This window comes from Stylophora pistillata, chromosome 2 (genome assembly GCF_964205215.1).
Source record: "Stylophora pistillata chromosome 2, jaStyPist1.2, whole genome shotgun sequence".
Taxonomy (NCBI): domain Eukaryota; kingdom Metazoa; phylum Cnidaria; class Anthozoa; order Scleractinia; family Pocilloporidae; genus Stylophora; species Stylophora pistillata.
The window spans coordinates 16,064,874-16,085,714 of record NC_142520.1 but is presented as its reverse complement, the minus strand read 5'-3'; the positions used below and the strand labels follow the sequence as shown (position 1 = coordinate 16,085,714).

The following is a 20,841-nucleotide window of genomic DNA, read 5'->3' as shown; positions in this document are numbered from 1 at the left end:
TGTATAAAAAGTGCGACGGTCTACCTTTATTCTTTTTCTTGCGTTCCCTTGCTTTTTCACAAGCATGAATACATAGAGTCAATATTTTCCGTGCTTTTTCAGTCAGAGACTGGAATCACTTGTTTGCAAGCGTCCCCTTACTTGAATTCCGACCTTCCCGTTTCCGACCTTCCCGTTTCCGACCTTCCCGTATTTTGTGCACGGTGATTTAGGGCGTCAAGGTAAAACACATCAAAACGGCCTCAAATCGCGAGGAGAACAACACAGACTACTCTCTATGAAGGTAAGACTTTATTTCTTTGGTTATTTCACACAACTTTACATTTGCGGAGCTCAAAAGCAAGTCCAACTAAACCACTATACAAACTCTTTAATTATTCACTGTGAAAGAGCCTGTGACAGAGCTTGGACCACCTGTGGTCACATGAAAGCAGTTTCTGGAATATTACAGACCATAGTTAATCGAGGAGACTGGTTATGAAACCCGGCAAACTTTAAAGGACTAACTATGTACAGACTAAAGACAATTCTAGAAAAGTCTGGGACTGCGTGACAAATTCAGTGAAGATAATTCGATCCTCGAAACAGTATTAAAAAGAATGAAAGAAGCCGGGTAGTTTACAAATCTTTTTCTCGTGTTCCTCCAACATCTCTACTGGTTTATTAGCGGGTAAGCTGATAGAAAGTGTGTTTCATTGCTTTTATGACATGAATATGGGTGACGTTTGTCAAAGCGGATGATAAATTTCACCTTGTTTAGTGATCTAGTCGCTGATTCCCATGAAACCCATCAAAAACTGCGCCATAAAAATCAATGAAAAACTGCGAGCCAGAGCAACGAAAGCTGTAATTCATTTATTGCTGAATGAAAGAAATGTAGTGATGTTGTTGTTCAAGATTTGGTACTTTTTATCGGTCCAGGTGTTTTCGATTCGTAGCGCGATGCTCCAAGAAAATTGAATTTTTTTTAACTTTTTCATTTCATTTCTTCTCTTGCCTCTCCCTTAACAAAAGACGACTTTTTCTAGTTTTGACAAAGTCCAAAAATAAGGGTATTTTAAGGCCCAGTACCTCCGATGGGTAGCCACTTCTGATCATTATTCTTCTAATAGCAGTGAAAGCCATCACTGGACTTCCAAAATCAGTAATAAAATTTTTGAGCAATTTATTTCATAGCCCGTCATGACGTGAAATTTACATCTACCTCCCGCTAATTCCGTACACAACATCTTTGTTTTACCTTAAAATAACTTGAAATTTACAAGAAATTTCCCAGAGATTATCGTTTAAACATGAACGAGGAGAGAATATTTGAATAGCGCAAGTTGAGCCATTTTTTAGAACTTATTTCGCGGCCATATTTGGATTCTTCTACGTCACCACATTTAAGGATCATGTGAGATTGAAACGCGTATGCGCAAGATCAGTGAACGTTTGCTTGGAAGCAAGATTTGTCACGAACGTTCGAATCAGGCGTGGAAAAATGTCAAATATTGAACACACTAAGGATTCCGCCTCGAAAAGCTCTTCTAAAAAGAAGGCAAAGAAGCTCCCTCAAGGCGGGAACGAGGTTCCCAGGTCAGAGGGCACTAGTGGTGTAGAAAACACTACTTCAAACGGTTTGTCGGGAAACGCGCCCGAAAATGACACAACACAACAGAGTGAGCTGTCAACATTTGGCAGTATGCTAACGAATTATATGCTTACTCTCCAAACAACTTTGACTCGGCAGTTTGAAAAACTGCAAAATACTATTGAAAGAACTTGGTCCACAGAGGAAAATAATCTGTTGGAGAGCTCCGAGAGAGAGTACAGGAGTGAGAGTGACAATGAAAATGGCGCCAAAACCAACGATCGCGCTCTGTGCGACAAACCTCGGTCAAAACGCTGAAGAGATGCCTCCCCATCACAAATATCTGTCTTGTCAGACGATGTGACAGAAACCGCTGCAAAAGGGTCGAAAAGCTTAGATAAAAAATGTGATGTACTCGACGCAATTGCTCAACGCCTCACAAAGACAGAACCGACAGACGTTGCTGTCAACGAACAACTTGCTACACTCGTGAACGGACTCATGTTCAAATTGAAAAAACCTGAAGAATCAAAGCTCAAAGAAGAAGGGGAAAAAATCCTCCGACCACAAAACTGCGAAAGTTTGGTCGTCACAAAAGTGGACGAGCTTATTTGGAAAAGGCGGAGGCCGAACACGAGGTCCTTTGACTCGAGGGTACAAACAGCCCAAGGCATGTTGATCAAAGGTGTCATTGAGGTCACCAAAATGCTCAATGAAATGCTGAACCTGAAGTCCAAAGCAAATGACGCGTCAGTGAATGACAGTATAGATTATGAGAGCAAAGTTAACCAGCTGATCGACAAAGGAATGTCAGCTATAGAAATGCTTAGCTACGCAAATTTCGAGATCAACATGAGACGACGAGATTGCATAAAAACCGACCTCAGTGAAGACTACCAAACCTCGTTATTCTCCTCGTCAGTCCCTGTGAACAACTTCCTATTCGGGGGAGATACCTCCTAAAGGTTGGAAGACATTGACAAGAGCAACCGCGCTATAAAGAAAGCCATGGTGAAACCCCATGGCCAATCGAGCAGGAAGAGATTTCCTAGTAAACAATATGGCCCCTCGCGAGGATACCGCGGCAACGATTATAAATATTCCAGGAGTTCGCACAGCGCAAACGTATCCAGCTCACGAAAGCCTTTTTTAGGCAAACCATTGTACAACCAACAGGAGAAAAAAGGGAGATACGAAAACCAGAAGCAGTAAGCTCTGTTACACCGGAAACAGTGAGTGAATCTCCTACCTGCATTCATTTTAAGAAGGAAACAATTAACCTGGTGCCTATTGACGAATTCAGAGCTGGTAGACTTAATGATTTTCTCCCAGAGTGGAAAAAACTAACTTCAGATAAGACTATTTTGGACACAGTCGCCCACAGTCATCTCGACTTGATCAGTAGCAAATTGAATTGTCAACAGGGCACGAGGTTAACTTGTCATGTTAATTCTATCGATAAAGTAAGCAATTGATAAGGAGATTACGAAACTCCTTGATAAGGGAATTAATAATTAATAACGATGTTTGCCTTGTATTGGACAATTTGTGTCCCCAATCTTTGCCAGGCCTAAGAAAGATGGCACCTTCAGACTGATCCTAAATTTGAAAGAGTTTAATGAGAATATTGAGTACCATCATTTTAAGATGAAAAGCATTCATACGGTCACTACCTTAATAAGGCCTAACTGTTACATGGCATCAATAGACTTTAAGGATGCTTATTACTCAGTGCCAGTGGCAGTGGAGCATAGAAAATTCTTGAGATTTCATTGGAAGAATCAATTATTTCAATACACTTGCTTCCCTAATGGGCTGGCCTGCTGCCCAAGAAAATTCACTAAATTGCTGAAACCTGTATATGCTGAGCTTCGTAAAAAAGGACATCTCCTGGTCCCCTACCTAGTTGACTCTTATTTACAAGGGGAGTCAGAGCTCGAATGCTGGGAAAATGTTAGAGAAACTGTGACATTATTCCAAAAGCTTGGATTTATAATACATCCAGTCAAATCTGTTTTTCACCCTACTCAAGAATTGGAATTTCTTGGCTTCATAGTAAATTCGGTGACAATGACAATAAGGATTACGCCAGAGAAAGCCCTGAATATTCAATCACAGTGCACTAAATTCTTGCACAAATCAATAGTCAAGATTAGAGATCTTGCACACATTATAGGACTTTATACATTATATAACATTTAGGGATCAGGTGCCCGCCCTTGCACGGTGGCGCTACCCTGCCCTGTGCGGACTGTAGTGTGCTTGCACCTTTCAAGGTCACACAATATTTTAATATTGTCATATGATTGTGGTCTGTTATTAATCAAGAACACTACAATCTACTTTTAAGACTGATTTTGCGCATGCGCGTTGCAATCTCACCTGATCCCTAAATGTTATGGTGACTAGAAGAATCTCAATCAAACTTCAACTTCCAGGTAAGTTTCGTTTAATTTTCAAATTATACTCGTAGAAACGCAGCAGTTCATGATGAACATCAAAGGGGCGGGTATTCCAACTTTCTGACAAAAGAAATCTAGGAAGAAACTTGATAGTACGTACATGTCTCTGTGGTGCCTCAGTTGCAACTTTTGGCTTGATATTATTTGTAGATAAGGAGCCATTACGTCAACAATGTACCAGATTCGATTTTCTTCGTTGCCTTGTTGAAATATTAAACGCAGACAGAGCTCTCGGAAAGATCCACCAAAATGATTGGTCTTTTACGGCGTGATACTTACCAACTTACATGATATGTGTTGGTGACAAAAAGATAATTTGCTCTAAAAGCTGATGTTACTCAAAAGGACAATTCGGCATCTTTGAGGAGATCGCGGCTGCAATTTTGTTCAGCGGTCAACTTTGACATTCATTTGGCATGTTGTGTTTCTAGTCTACAAAGTTTAAAATATAACAAGGATTTACGGTTACCAACATATTTGAGTAGTTATTTGTTAAGCTTGAGATAGTTGCTGGTTTACCGAAAAGGAAATAAACCGGTGATATATTGGTCTCCTATCAGCACAGCGAAGACAAAGAAAATGGTAAAAAACTTAACACGTATATAGAAATCACTTACATATTTTATCCGAGGTTTACTGCATACATTTGATGTGTAATCTCTTGTCTATTGTAATAATGTACCTTAGAAATTGGTCAATTGCAAAAGTGCAGATTATTACTCAAAGGTGAGGCGATTAAAGAGGAGGGGGTCGACAATCAATTTCGTAGTAAGTATCAGACAGAATATTTTGTCCTATTATTTTCACACATGTGTTAACTCGTGATACTTAGCGTTTGTGCTAGGTCTGAGCCAAATCGGTGATTTAAGGTTTATGGCCCCCTGCCTAGTTTTCTCGCGGACACGCTCTTAAACAAAAAAATACCCATTTGTTAGCTGACGCCCAATTAAATACTTCTGTTCCTCTTTCGTTCCACATTTATCCCGACCGACCGAGTGATATCGTGTCATGAAACAAAGCTTCTTTTCAAAATTGATTAGCCTTAATTAGGTAATTGCCTTACCGCTGTGACAAACGGAAAAGCCATCTACCCACACAATCAACTTGGCTCTATTTAGACAAATGTTTTACAGGTAACCCAAATAAAAAAGAAGAGGTTAAAAGTCGCAAAAGAAAACAGACTAAAGTAGAAGGATAAAAGATTGAGTCACGGAAGCATAACATTCGGAACCCGTCGAATGAACAACTAAAAGATAAACAAATTCACGACTGATATATCGGCCTCAGAAATTACATTTTCGGACACGAAATGGCGTAAAGGTGACACATTAACAGGGAATCAACTCTTGACGTACAAACGCATTACAAAGAGCCGGAGACCCTCCAATACACGACCTTTCATTCGCGTCGTTTTCCAGGCGCGAAGGATTCGTAATAAAGGAAGCGCTACGCTCCCTAAGATCAAAATTTCTCACGCTTCATGTACAGTGAAAACGTACAGATATGTACAAGTTACGCTTGAAGAGTAGAGGATACCCAGATCAAATTTTGAAAGAAGTTTAATTTTACTGGGAAAGAAAGGTCTTTCCGAAACAGGGAAAATAGCAAACAAAAGAAAATATTGCCTGACGTAAGACGATATCATTTAGCCCTACCTAACCACAAGAACACAGTGACGGAGAAATAGCATTTTATCCAAGAGTAACCACGCTCAAAAGCAATATTGAAGAAGCCACACCAATTAGGGTGATAACGAAAAGTGAAGTCGTTAAAAGACATTCTGATTAGCGCTTAACGACTCTTAACTTTGAAAAAAGATATCTAATCGCTTCCGGTTACAGGAGTTACGCCGGCCTGTCGACACCCTTACGAGAAATTGACATTACGCGTTTCTTCCTTTCAGGGTGATTGTTCTTCGGATACCGGCTAGTATGGAGAGCAAACCATCTTCTCAGGAAGCTGTAGTGCTGCAGCCTCTAACAACACGCCTTCCGGGCATAATTCTATATTTTTTTCCTTGTCTGTAGTGTGACTGTTTCCTCGCTGAATGATATGAATTATGTGTAATGGGTTCCCAGGATGATGTCATGAACCAACCCGCCCCGTTTCCCCCATTTCTCGGTCGTTAACATGATGGAGGCCATGGTGGGGATATTTGAAAATGAATGAGAATGAATGGCTAAAATAGAAGAGACATTAGTTTTCGACTTTGTTATCAGTAAGACAGGATTTACTCTGTCGAAAAAGATTTTTTGAGAAATGGAAGAATTCTGAGTTCTATCATCTTTATAGCTAAATTAGACTTTGCAAATGAAGTTGTTAAAACAATATTAGAAAAGTAGAAAAAAATGTCAGATATATCTGGCAAATCTCCACCTTTCAAGAGATAAAGATATCTGCCATTTGCACATTTTTTTTGTAAAGTTTCTAATAATTGCAGTATAGCGTATAATAATATACATGAAAAAATTTCTCAGTTCTGATTGGTTAAGATGAATGCAGTTTTCAGTTAATTCAGTGCAGAAGAGAGTTAATTCAGTGCAGAATAGGGTTAATTCAATGCAAAGACAGAAACAAACCAGACATTCTGATTGGTCAGAATGATTGATCAATGTCAATGTCAAGGTCAATGCCAAGGTCAATGTCAAGGTCAATGTCAAGGTCAGTGTCGCTTGCAGGCTTTGTGTAATTTATTTTTGCACCTGATGCGCGCGCTTTTTCTTCTGCGTAGTTATGAGAAGCTACCTCGTATTTTTTCATTTATATTTTTAACATATATGTTTTCATTTATATTATTAACAAAATCATGTGATTACCTATACTTAGTATAGTGGCATTGACTGAGATGAGGTTTGCCATCACTACCTTCAAGGACATGGAGATATCTTCCATTTGCCCAATTTTATTTTGGTAAAGGTTTATTTTAAGGTTGTAATATAGTATAAGTATAGTGGCATTTAAAATGCACGTTTTACTGTTTGCAATAGGAAACAAAAATAGAATTACATATTCTGAGTTTAGCGTTTATATAACATATTATTCGCTTGTGCACCTCTGTACTTTAATAATTTAACATTGAAATACCGAATGTTTTTTTAAGTGCCTACTATTACAGTTTGTCATCATTTCGTGCTACAACCTGGGACAAAACCTGTTGAGATACATTACAATAATACCTATTTTTTCCACTCATCCTAACAAAAATGCTTACCGTCGCAAATTTAAAGTGCTAATGAAACGAAATTTTCGTATATCAAATATTTGCTCTAACCTGTACTTTTGAATATGCTGATCATCATGAGATAATTTGCTTTGGCCAAAAAGAAGCGAAAGATATCTTTTTTAACCGTTCAAATAAAAAATTTTACACAAAACCATGTCCGGGCCCTGGTAACGAGCGAAATGATTGATGACGTCACTGGTTGTGTTCACTCCGATAGCGTGGTTTATTTCACTCACCGTTTGTTTGTATTCGGGGGCGAAGGAGATGGAAGACATTGAAGTTTTGTCAAGTGAATCTTCTTCTGAACGAAGCGAAGTTGTCTCCAGTAGCGAAGAAGAAGATGGTGGCGTAAATGGGGTTGACAGGCCTACACGACTCCCAACCGTATGTTTAGAGTAGCCTATTCAAAGTTTAGCCCTCACGAGCCCTCTTTTGTAAGATACGAGCGGCGGATTTTTGTATAGTTCGCTCAGTAGTGGTTGTGTTTCTATTAAATGCCAGTTTTTCATGAGAATTTGCTTTATGTGTCGCACTGAGTACGCACATCAGGGATTGCGTCTTTTTCGAATCGTTCGCCTTTGTAGATGTACAGCTATTTTTTTTACTGTCTCGATCGTTAAGTTGTCTTGATTGCTTTCAGCTTGCGCCACGCGCGCTGATTCGATCGTACTACAGTTCTTAGTGTTCAGTGTTCCAGCCGTTTTGGCTCGTTTTCTTTTCTTTATTTCGGTATTAAAACGACCGATTTCACGTTCATAGAAGCACATGATCGCCTTTACTGTTTCTTGCTCCGCGTTGTTAAGGATTTGCTTTATCTCATTTTTTAAATCCTCGTCTGCTCTTATTTTGGCCCTCGCCCTATATTTTAGGGATTCTGGGCATGTTCTGCTAGGCATTTGGTACAGCGGGATTTGTTCGTTATCCTGAGACTTGCCGAGTAGATCATCTTCAGTAGCGGTGTCGTATGACGCTTCCATGTTTTCTTCATTCTCTGAAAGGCATTGCTTTGGCCCGGGGCGTTTAGTAGCCCATTTGCCGTTATAATGTCTTTCGACATTTTCTGTAGATGGTCAAGCAAGACCGCGGTTTCGATCCTAATCTTGTGGATCTCGTCAGTTGCCGATTAACTAAATATACTGGTAGAGATTCGTTCCCGGTATCAGTCGGGAATTTTGCTCCCTATCCAGGCGAACCTCTCGCAGATAGCCAAGATGCCGATGTGGCCGCCGATGAATAAGACGAGGATGGCATTTTGCCCGAAGTCGTCTTTTTCGGCCTCCCAACATGCAAGCCACACTCCATGCTTTTACCCTTCTTTCACAGAAGTACACAACAAGTGACGTCACAGGGCTGTTTTGGCCGCGCCAAGATGGCCGCCAATTTTGATCTCAGCCGGTCAACTTCGAATGCTTACAAATGTACTTTCCGGTATGCGTTGGCCCAAAAAAAGTACACAGCGTTTACAAATAACGTTCAAACTCTATTATATTGCAAAAATCTCGGATATGAAAATTACGTTTCAGTAGAACTTTAAAGATTGTTTCCCCCCTCCCCTATTGCAATGTTGTTTACGGTAACACAATAAATGCATGCTTAAGCTGTTATGCCCCTACAACATTGTACCAGGGATGGGGAGGGGGGCAAATTTGTTCCTTTTGGAAACGATTGTTGCATGGCGGGAAATTAAAAATTGCATTGAAAAGTCTCAAGAGTTTTGTCCGGGGTTGTAGCTATGTAAGGAAGTGGAATACATATTATGTTTATAGAGTCCTCTTAGCCACTTGGATGCTCTTGAAGCCGCTGCTTGACGAAATCATCAGCTTATATTGCCCCATTCTCTCTTTTGATTCCCTGTTTTGACAAAATTAATTATTAAATACAAACGAATTGCGAGCTACTCCACCTAATAAGGAACAGTTCCTGAAATTAATTCCCAAATAATTTACCCACAGTGTTACTGATTGCCTTCAGTTAATATATTGCGCTGATTCAGCTTGCTTTGGTGCCAGCTGCATACAGCTACCTTTTTGTGTTTGTCGCGCGGGCAATTGCTAGATGTTAGTTGTCATAGGGGTTCAAACAAATGAAAGAAGGATGCGGAATCCGAACCATTAGTGCGACTAAATTTGTTTACCAGCAAAACTCAGTCTTGTCAGCCCCAAGCTGGAAAAGAGTTGTTTTGATTTTCAGACGTATATCTGTTTGATTAGCCGGATGAAAACTTTAGGGTTAGTCTTTATGGAATTTCCTAATCAGAAGTTAAGAATACACCCATATAATCGCGAAAAACAGGAAATAGAGATAATATTAACGATGATAAAAGCCGGCCGTTCATTTGAAGGACCTTGTGGCAAGTTTTTCGCGTATAAAGGACTAAATAATAATCTTATAAGTATGCCTATTATGTAGTTAATTAAAGGAAAGTGATTTTTGTAAAAGTTTTTAACGATTGTAATATAGCGTATAATTAAAGAGCTACCCTATAAAGAGCTAGCGTATAAAGAGCTAAATAATGATCTTACAAGTATGCTTTTATGTAGTTAATTAAAGGAAAGTGATTTTCCGCTTGCCCGCATTTAGGGGGTATAATGATTACGATGACATTGATGATAAAGGATTATTTACAAGACCTCGTCGAGTGAATTCTTCGCGCCGTAAGAGAGATGATGGTGATCTCAAAATTTAACAGAGAGTATTCATTTTATAAAATTGATTAGTTTATAAGTTGTTCTCCTCTGCCTGGATTACGATTATTATAATGATAGTGATGACAATGGTTTATTTACAGGACCTCATCGTGAGCATTCGTTGCGCCGTTAAAGAGATCAGGTGATCTCAAAAGTTAACAGAGGGTATCCCTTTTAAGAAATTGAATAGTTTATAACAACTTTCCCTCTGCCTGGAGAACGATGATTATCTTAATACTGATGATAGAGGATTGCTAACAAGACTTTATCGAGCGCATTATTTGCGCCCTTGAAGAAATGAATGGTAATATCACAGGTTAACGGAAGCTATTCCTTTTATGAATTTGATTAGTTTCTAACTGTCCGCTCTACCTAGGATATGAGGACTGTGATGATGACAAAAGGTTATTTACAAGACCTCATCGAGCGCACTCTTCGCGTATTAGGAGCGTAATAAAAAGAGTTGCGAACTATTACATCAATTTAAGGATGTATTTTCACCTGCTAACCAAGGTCGCGGCCCAGAGTCCAAGAAGATACAACATGACTACACGCGAAAAGCTTTCTATGGAGACTTAACATGCGTCTGGGGAGATTAAATCTCGTCTGTGCAGCTGTGTACGTCATTAGCCGCCTTTCAGAGCCAGATCTGAGAGCTGTTAACCACGCCGACAAGATAGAAGGACAAAAACTAAACGGAAGCCTGATAAAAGAGATAGAAGTCGATACGGAAAGTTCCTGTCAGCTTGAGTGTGTGGATGAAGAGGGATGTCAGGCTTACAACTTTGGAACCATAAAGGGCGACTAAGAGAAATTCAAGTGTCAGGTAAGCGACTCTGATCGATTTGTTGGATTTGCTAACTTTACTGAGGATAAAGATTTCCTTTACAGAGGAATAATGGTAAGCTAAATCAGTCTTAGTGCACCACAAATTACTTACGGCTCAATTTTTTAATCTTTTTGTTCATAATCGTAGCTGGATCTTTCTATTTCAGTTTCTTTGCATAGTTCTTTCAGTAATCGTGCACTAATCAACAAAGTGAAGAATTGGCACGGTACGTTAATTGCACGAGTACGTTCGGGTGCAAGGAAGCGAACTATTTAAGATGGCAGCGAGTTTTTTTTTTTAACTTCAGGGGGCTGAAATCGCAACGATGGAAGTTGGGCGAACTTGAAATGGAGCGAAATCTTCATAAACTATAAGCTATGCCTCCAGGCCCAGAACCTATAGACATATTCAGCAATTTGTTAAGTGTCATAACTTTCGCTCTTAGACTATTTCAAATGGCAATCCGTTTTCCTGCATGTAAAATCGAAAAAAAGGGTTGAAAATTTCAAAAAGAAACAAAACGTCCGCTATCCAAATTTGAAAATAATACGTTTCTCAATCTCTTTCCCTAATGTTAGAGCACCTGCAAAGATGACCCGTACAAAGAAAACGAAATATGTCTCGCAAGCTACAAATCAAACACTCACTTCTGTAAGCGTATCAGAGGTAAGTGGAAATCGTTAGATTTTTTTGGTTTGAGAGCAGCTCAAGTCTTTTTCGTTAGAGAGGAGAAAGTCCACTCAAGCCGATTAATCAAGACGTATGTTTTCATCTGTTACCTCGATCAGCACAGGACTGCGATGTTTTGAATGTTGAAACACCTTCGTTCGTTGATTACTAAAGAAAGATGAAAGGGCCAAATCTTACCCTTCGCTGGAAATCGTTACGACACATTATTTTCCCACTCCCACGCCATTTTACTATGTTAAGGCAACTGAACGCAGAAAGTATGCCTCGGCATTACACTGTGAAACAAGGGAAAAAAAAGGACGGAAAAGGGAGGGACAAAATGGCCGTGACGAACGATCATGATTTTGGTTGCTAATCTACTTTGACTTTTAAAGGAACAAACGTTCAAGTAAATCAGATTTTTCTGGTCACGTTTTCATTTTGTAAGTTAAACCATCGAATAAGGTGTATCTATGAATGACGGTAACCTTTCCATTCGCAGATTACCCCAAAAATTGTTTTGACTATTATCAAAATGGTTCCACAACTGACGGTGTGTACTTGATTTACCCTGATGAAGAAGAACCATTCCAAGTAGTGTGTCACATGACAACTGAGGGCGGAGGCTGGACCACCTTTCAAAGGCGCATGGATGGCTCTGTAGACTTTTATGTCCATTGGAAATCATACAAAGAAGGCTTCGGAAGTCTAAAGAGCGAGTTTTGGCTTGGGAATGATTTTCTTCACCGTCTGACTGCATCAGCCAACATGGTGTTTCGCATTGATATGGAGGATTACGAAGGCCACCGAAGATTTTCCGAGTACACGACTTTCTCTGTGGCCGACGAAAGCGATTATTATCGGGTGACAATCGATGGATAACGAGGCACCGTAAGCGACTCATTATCTTCAATTTAGTCCATGAGGTTTGTCATAGGTAATTCCATGATTGCTCTTCTTAAATTGGTGACCAAACATTGCTCCTTGCACCATGACTCACGTTTTGTACACTGCGTTTTACATAGATTACTATGTTCCTTTCCTCTTTGACTTTCCTCGGATCATGGATACATTTTTTGCATATTTTTGACAATGCAGTAGGTTATGCAATGCTTCCAGCAGCATTACTATCCAGCTCATTCTAAATTTTTCAAGAAGTTGTTATTTTCTGTTTTTTTTTTTTTTTTTAATACAGAAATATGAATTTTACAACCAGAGACAGAGACAACGAACTCAGTGACGTTAAAAACTGTGCAGAGTATTTTAAAGGTTGTTGGTGGTACGATAGTTGCCACAGGGCCAACCCAAATGGTTTGTACCAAGGTGGAGGTCAAGCTCAAGGAGTTAGCTGGATCTCATTTCGAGGACTAGATTATTCGTTAAAGCGCACCAAGATCAAACCTCGGCCAGCATGATTTCTTTTGAGGCCATTCCTCAACAGTGTCCATATTTGTTCCGGTTTTATAATTACATAATACCATTATGCCCAGCGTGTTTTTTCTTCGCATTTGGTGAGGCGCTCGTGAAAGAAAATGTGTTCAAACAATTATTTCGCGCCGCTTTGATACTGCCTTGTCTCATCATTTGGTAAGATTGTTTCTTTATTTTTGTTTTTAGCTCCTTCGTGAATTTTGTTTCTCTAGCTTTGCGTCGTGTACAGGTTGATTATGGCCTGTCAGCTTGTAATCCATGGTCGAGGCGTGCTATGTTGAAGTACAAATAAACTCGTTGAGTTCTCCTAAAGACTGGCTTCTCTCGTTGCTACGAGCGCCTCATATGTTCAACTGGATAATTATTTCATTTGTACAAGTTGTCTTTAAGCTCTCAGCTGGCACAATCTTACAAGAGTTAGAGATATCTGCTATGCGTACAGTGACTCTTTACTACAGTGGCTTATCATGATTGTAACATCGCTTTTAGTGGAGTCATTCACCGAGACGGAGTTTACCGGGCTTAATTTTGATGATAAGGATGCCGCAAGCTTTATAGTCTGTAATGCAGTAGAACAGAAAAAAATAGATCAGTACTTTTGTATAGATCATCGCTACAGCCGACTGATCTCTCTCTCCTAAGCCAACTAATAAACTTTGTAATCAATTATTGGTAGCTACATGAGGAAGTGAATTAAATGCTTATAAAGTCCTGACGAAAAAAAAAGGAAGATCTATACCACACTATGGAGAAATTCCTGAAATTAATTCAATAAGACTTTTCCCACCGTTTTATTGCCTTCATTTGACAGAATTGCGTTAATTCGGCTTGCTCTTGCTAAGATGATACAACCACAGGCGGCCCAGGCTCTGTCACAAGCTCTATTCGTTACGAAGCGGTCGAACTAGACACTAGCAACACTGATCATGACTAATCATTTATATCGTGGGGCTACCCGTTGGGCCTAATTTTGCTAGTGTCCAGGCCGACCGCGTCGCAACGAACAAAAAGACTGCACAGGATTTGACAGACGCGCATTCTAATGGCGTTGAAATGGCGGTCAATTTGAGATTTTCGCTGGGCTGGTTGCTCGACAACCCAATTTTTGAGGGATTTGTTTTGGTGAACTTGAAGGGCAACTATTTGGCTTTCCTGCTACCAAGTTTCGATTCAAGGGGAAGTATTAAAGAGTGTTTTTCGAACGATTTTCGCGAGCGTGTGTGAGACAGAGCTTTCCTACTTTCCCTTTTATTTGGTAGTGCTAGAACTTAAAGCTGAAACACAGCAAAACAGCCTCAAATCGCGACAAGAACAGCACAGATTACTCTTTATGAAGGTAAGACTTTATTTCTTTGATTATTTCACCCAAATTTATATTTACGGAGCTCAAAAGCAAGTCCAACTAAACCACTATACAAACTCTGTAATAATCCACTGTGAAAGAACCTATGACAGAGCCTGCGACAGAGCCTGGGCCGCCTGTGATATACAACTGTCTTCTTTTTCGTCATTTGAGCAAGTTGCCATACCTGCGACTGGAAGTGTCCTCCGAAAAAAAGTGAGTCTGGTCTTAATTTTACAATCCAAGCTATTTTTTTCCTGCTTCGGAGAAGTATCCAAGTTTTCCGAGTACAATTTTTCTGACTGGCTTGGTGAATACTTTCGACGTCCATTCTTTCGTCGTCTAATATGTGCCGTGTGGCTACGTATCTCCTTTTGGTAGCACCCCCAAATAAGTATCAGGGAGGCTGCTGTTCGAATACCGTTCAAGCCTTTTAATAATAATAATAATAATAATAATAATAATAATAATAATAATAATTTATGTACTTATATAGGGCCCTTTAGCATTATAGGAGGATCAAAGGCGCTTTACAATCCTGGAGAATTAACATTTACAGTAAATAATTACAATAAAGATACTATTTACAATACATAATTACAATAAATGAATGAATGAATAAAAAGTAAATAAACAAATTCAAAATACCGATAAGATTGTAGTGCAAATCTAAAACGCTAGCTTAAAAAGATAGATCTTAAGAGATTTCTTAAATAACTCTAGCGAATCAATCGTGCGGATATGCGCAGGCAAGCTGTTCCACAGCGCAGGCGTAGAGGCATGAAACGAGTGGGCACCTAAAATTGTGCGCATAACCCCTTTTTGGGCAGTCTAAATCATAGCATTATTATTGCGTAACAAATATCTAGACCATGATCTAACACAGATCAGGTTACTTAAATAACTAGGAGCCATGCCATCTTTTCATAGCTTTGGCGACATTGACATATTTCACGATCTCAGTTAGGAACCTTCCTGACTGTCCTATCTTTTTCTCTTGATTTCATAAGCAGCTGGGCTAATGGCGGAAGTATGCCTTCACAGAGTTGTGCCACAGTTTCCCTTAAGCCAACTTTTGCAAGCTCCAAAACGGCATTATGTGGAGCTGAATTTCACCTTGAAGATTTCAGATAGAAAGCCCTGCAGTGATGATATGTACCTTGAGTTTCGTGATGGATACAACGTGTCGGCCAATCTCCTTGGCAGATTTTGTGGAAGAAACAGTTGTGGTATCGTGTGATCTAGTGGACATGAAAGTAATCCTAAGAATTTCTTTACAACTTTAAGTTTTCATATTCACAACTTTCTTGTAGTTTTCAAAGTGACTTTTACTCCTAAAAAGACCAGTCCTTACTTATCCTGAGTGTCAAATTGACATGCTCTTTTTAATGTGTAAAGGACCTTAGAGACTATCCTTATCATGAAACTATCTCTAGAGCTCTCCCTCCCATTGCCAATGTAAAAACAATTTCTTGCAATCAAAATACAACTGTACTACAGTTTTCATCGCTAACTCTATGTATTCATTAATCAATTTTCAGCTCCCATTGACTACTGCCCATAACTTCCAGTTCCTGACTAGATCCTCGCAAATTGGTCCACTTCCAGTTCCAACAGTCCACTCCAGGCCACTCTAGTCCACTCCACTGCTTCCCAGCTAACACATAACAAGTCAAGGCCGACTCCTTCCAGATTGACTCTGATGGAGAAAATACAAAGATGCGGGAAATTGGACTGTTTGGGAAGATGAGATCACAATTCGAGTTTCTCTTCACTTTTTTAAAATGTCTGCTACATCTTGTTACATGCATTTACTCTGATGATCAACTGGGAATGAGTCAGTAAGAAGACACTGATGGAAGACAAACACAACAGGTCAGAGAATTCCTTGTGGGTTGGACGAGAGGGACTATAATATAAAGTACAGGTTGAACCTCATTTTAAATTTCAGACAGAAGTCTGGAAACTTGTCATTCGGCTTAATTTAATGTAGTTAGCTAAGTTAGTTGGGTCCCCTGGGGTTGGCTGGGCCTCCCTTTTTTCTTCCCTTAATTTTAATACGGTTCCTTTTCAGGTACTCTCGACTTAGGTTAGGTTTCGGCTTAAGATTCTTCTTAAGACAATTTCGGCCTTGATTCTATATCACGACTGCATCAACTCTGCACATATCATCCAAGACTACAATGAATAAAGGCTGATAGTTTCGAAAGAAACTGTTTGGGGCTGCGTCGGTGGGAGTAACGAAATAATTTGGATATATCAACAAAGTTGAAATGGTAAATTGGCCACCGTAATGATTACAAAAGCTGACGTTTCGAGCGTTAGCCCTTCGTCGGAGCGAATAGAGGAATTGTGGGTTGTGTGTGCTTTTAAAGGCAGAAAATGGAGCTACGTTATTGGTGGGTGCATGGCAACTACAATGGCTCTTCAACCATGGACATCAACATCCACTCTTCCGCGCTGGAGTTCCCTGCTTAGTAGCGCCTCAAATACCAATTTTATAATGTTTCACCCGATAGCAGCAATTCCATAGACTGCAATCTAGTGAAGCATTTTCAACCAAATTATATTGTAAAAACTATTGCGGCAACCCATTTTGGCCAAAGGTTCAACCAGACATCGATTTAGTTACTATATATTTAACTGGATAAATTAGGCCATTCAACTGGGAAGTGTGCTCATTTGCCACTTCTATCATGTTTGGTGGTTAAACTCCAGTTGAAGCCGCTTGTCAAGGCTTCATTTAGTGGGAAATAGGGAACTGCACACACCAGCTTAGGTCACAGAGAAAATAAACTAGGCTAAGCGTATGCTGTATTTTGACAGCATAATAGCTGTCAGTCCAAATTGCGAGCCAATTAATGTCGAAAATACAACACATCAACCAACATCATGGAGCAGAAAAGGAATCACAATGGAGAGGAGACAACATAATATAGTTTTAAGAAATGGCCCAGTATTAATATTTGCTTTTCAATCATACATTAAGCCAATTGTTTGACGAGTCAGCTTACAGGCTGTCACCAAATTTTGCAAAATCAACTCCTCACTTAACATCCCAGCCTCGTGTGTACAGCAACCAACCTACAGAAAGGTAGGGCAAGGTCTGCCAGATGTCATTAGATGGGTAGGATTTATTTTATTCCGAGTTCGGCTTTCAGCTTTAAATTCACTTCGGCTATCACTCCGGCCTTCGATTTCAACACCTGTTGGCATCCAATTTACCGTATATAGGCTTGGTAGCGACCTTGACTCGTTAGCTAGCTACCATCTGGGACACCATTAATGTTCTAATCGAGATGTCAACATTTACTGACACAAGAACACTTGAGGTTTTCACAGATGCTAAATTTTTCATATAGGAAAGCGCATCCTACCCTAGACGATTAACTAATAAAACGATTCATGTCACGTTTCCACAATTAAAAAATCGCAAAACTCTGTGTTTTTGTGTCTTACTCTGAAATAAATTGGCTACAAAGTACAATTAACATAACAGTAACTAATAACACATTTTTTTCCAGAAAGAAGCTAAGTGCTACTAACATCTTTTATTTCAGGATTTCTGGGCCCATTTGGAAGCAAAATTGCACTCAACTTTTCTTCTAGGGCAGCAGGAAGAAGTCCATTTTCGGGGGCAAATGTGTTTTTTGGCAGTTCAATGACCCTCGCTCTGTTTGAGAAACCACTTTAAGTGCACTTTACAGACTAGCTCATTTTCGGGAGCCAACATTTCCACTTCGATAAAAGATGATATTACTAACCGTTACTAATTCCAGGAAAGATGATGCGGTAGCTGATCTCATGGACCAGTTAAGATAGATATGAAGAAGAGAACTCTATTCATCTCAAGCTCTTTCTGCAGATGGTGAGTTGCAGTTGACTGTAGCTTTGTGTGTGTACATAACAGCATGCATGCTTTGTTTTTTTCAGGTCGTCTTTTTAGTGAGAACATCGACACAAGGCTATGGAAAATCAGGTAAAAAATAACAAAAGGTTAAAGATATTTGTAACCACTTTACCTGCTAATAGAAAATTCAGATTTCAAACAATTGAATACCTTTAAGGGGTAAATTATGCAACAAGCTAATTAACAAAGCATTTAAAGTCAGTTTTTCAGAATAGATTGACGGAGTATTGGTATCATTTTAAAAAAATAATTCAAGCTTTTTGGGGGGCATTAAGCCACTAGAGAAGATTCAGTGACTAAGTTATCAACAGTTAGCTTTAAAAAAAACAAATTATACAATTAGTCAATCACGTGCAAAAAGTTCAAGTACACTTGGCATGCTGTAGAAGGAAATCTCTTACTAAACCTTTGCATAGTTTAAATCTTACTAGGCCCTTTGCAACTAGAGAGAAAATGTTTAACTTGAAATACAACAATACAGCTGCTTACTACCCAGAATAAACCAGCCTACAGCCCTTAAAACACCATGTCCCTTCTCTGGATCAACAGCAACTATACGAAGTCCATCAAGCACCGCCTAGTCCTTCGCTTCAACCCCTGTGGAAGGCAACAAAATTAAGCCCAAGAGGCAAGAACTAGTATAATAAGTCCTTCCGTCTCCCCTTTAGAAGACCAACAAGACTTAAAACTAGGAGGGGAACTGGAACCTTTATCCCTTCTTACAGCTTCTATGGAAGACTAAAACACTTAAAGCTACGAGGCAAGAACTGCAAATTTTAGACCTCTACATCAGCTCCAATGCAGAATAACAAGACTTGGACACAAGACTTAATTTAGTGGGAAATAGGGAACTGCACACACCAGCTTAGGTGACAGACAATAAACTACTTGTATAATTGTTTGATAGCATAACAGCTGTCAGTTCAAATTCTGGGCAAAAATAGAACACATCAACTAACATTATAGAGCAGATGAGGAGTCACAATGGAGAGGAAACCTCATATTAGTCTTAAGAAATGGCACAGTTAAAATATTTGCTTTTGGTTCATACATTAAAGCAATTATCTTAAAAACTCAGCTTTCAAGCTGTCTCCAAAACGTTGGGGAATAGAATACTCTTCTCTTGACAAATTGGATCACAGAGGCCTGATGTGTGCAGCAACCAACCCTTACAAAGGTAGGGCAAGGTCTCCAAGTTGTCACCAGGTGGGTGTGTTTTATTCTATTCCGAGTTCGGCTTTCCGTTTGAAATTCACTATGGCTATCATTCCGTCTTTCGATTTCAACATCAATTGGCATCAAATTTACTGTCTAAGAGCTTGATAATGACCCTTACTCGTTAACTAGCCAACCTCTTAAACCTGATCTGGGACACCCTGAGTGTTCCAATCGGGTGTTGACATTTACTGACACAGGAACACTTGAGGTTTCTGCAGATGCTTAAGTTTTCATTTAGGAAATTTAAAGTGCATCCCACCCTTAGCAAGAATTTAACAAGCAACTGATTGTAATATTTTCAAAAAGTAGAGAGAAACAACCTGTGTGTCTGTCATTCTTCTTCAGAAACCTACCTTCAGACTTTAACTACAAGATTACTAATTTATTTACTTTTCAGGGATTTAATTCTAGCAGCTCCGAGCCCATTTTTTGGAGCAGACCTGAAGATTGATGGTTCCGTAACATAACAAAAAGTTAATGTGTCACCAAAATATACACATGCAAATTCATTTAGAACTTAAGAATGATGTTCATAGAAAAAATAAATAAAAAAAGACTGCGTCTCTGTGTGTCACTTTCTTAGAAACTCATAGTTACTGACAACTAACATTCTTCAGGAACAAGGTAAGTGCCATTATTTGGGGCTGACACTTAATTTATTGCATTTTTTTTCTTTCAGAACAAGTGTACTAGCCTATTTTGGTTGCACCATCATTCTCTTACAAATACATACATCATTTTACTTGTTATTTGTCACTATGTTAACAAACATTTCTTCAAACAGCAAAAAAGGTGAGTGCTACTAATGCCTCCTACATGTACATGCAGATATCAGTGGATAATCATCAAGTTATTAATCAGTATGTTGTCAAACATTTTTTTTAATAGCATTAAAGGTGAGTATCAATAATACTTCTTATATCAGTCTAAAACCCATCATGTTCCTAATCAGTGTGTTCTCAAACATTTCTTTAAACAGCAAAAAAGGTGAGTATCAATAGTACTTCTTATATCAGTCTATAACCCATCATGTTCCTAATCAGCAAATAAGGTGAGTATCAATAAATATATCTTATTAACCAAGTGCGAGGGCCGTACTGGGAGAATATCAGCCTGAGATCTTGACAGTACAGACCGAGAGCAGCAAGGTCCGTAAGAAAAAGACCGAGGGCCGATATTCTTCCAGTACAGTCCTGAGCAACCTTGGTTAATAGGAGATTTATTATAAGACTGAAGTTCAAAGGGACACTAGTGCGGTATCATTCGGGACCATTTGGGACAGTGCCCGGTCCAATACTTAGAGAATATTGACCGCAATAGAGCATTTTGATTGGTTGATTTTAGTTATTGGCCCTCTGACTGCCTGAGTCGTTTAATAATACTTCTTATATCATGTTCCTAATCAGTATGTTGTCAAACATTTTTTTTAAACAGCAAAAAAGGTGAGTATCAATAATACTTCTTATATCAGTCTATAACTCATCATGTTCCTAATCA

At 39.2% G+C, this 20,841-nt stretch overlaps 1 pseudogene; it reads left to right on the top strand.

Moving 5' to 3' along the window:
• The first annotated feature begins 10,494 nt into the window (after positions 1-10,494).
• Positions 10,495-12,859, top strand: LOC148737366 (microfibril-associated glycoprotein 4-like; annotated as a pseudogene).
• The last annotated feature ends 7,982 nt before the right edge of the window (positions 12,860-20,841 follow it).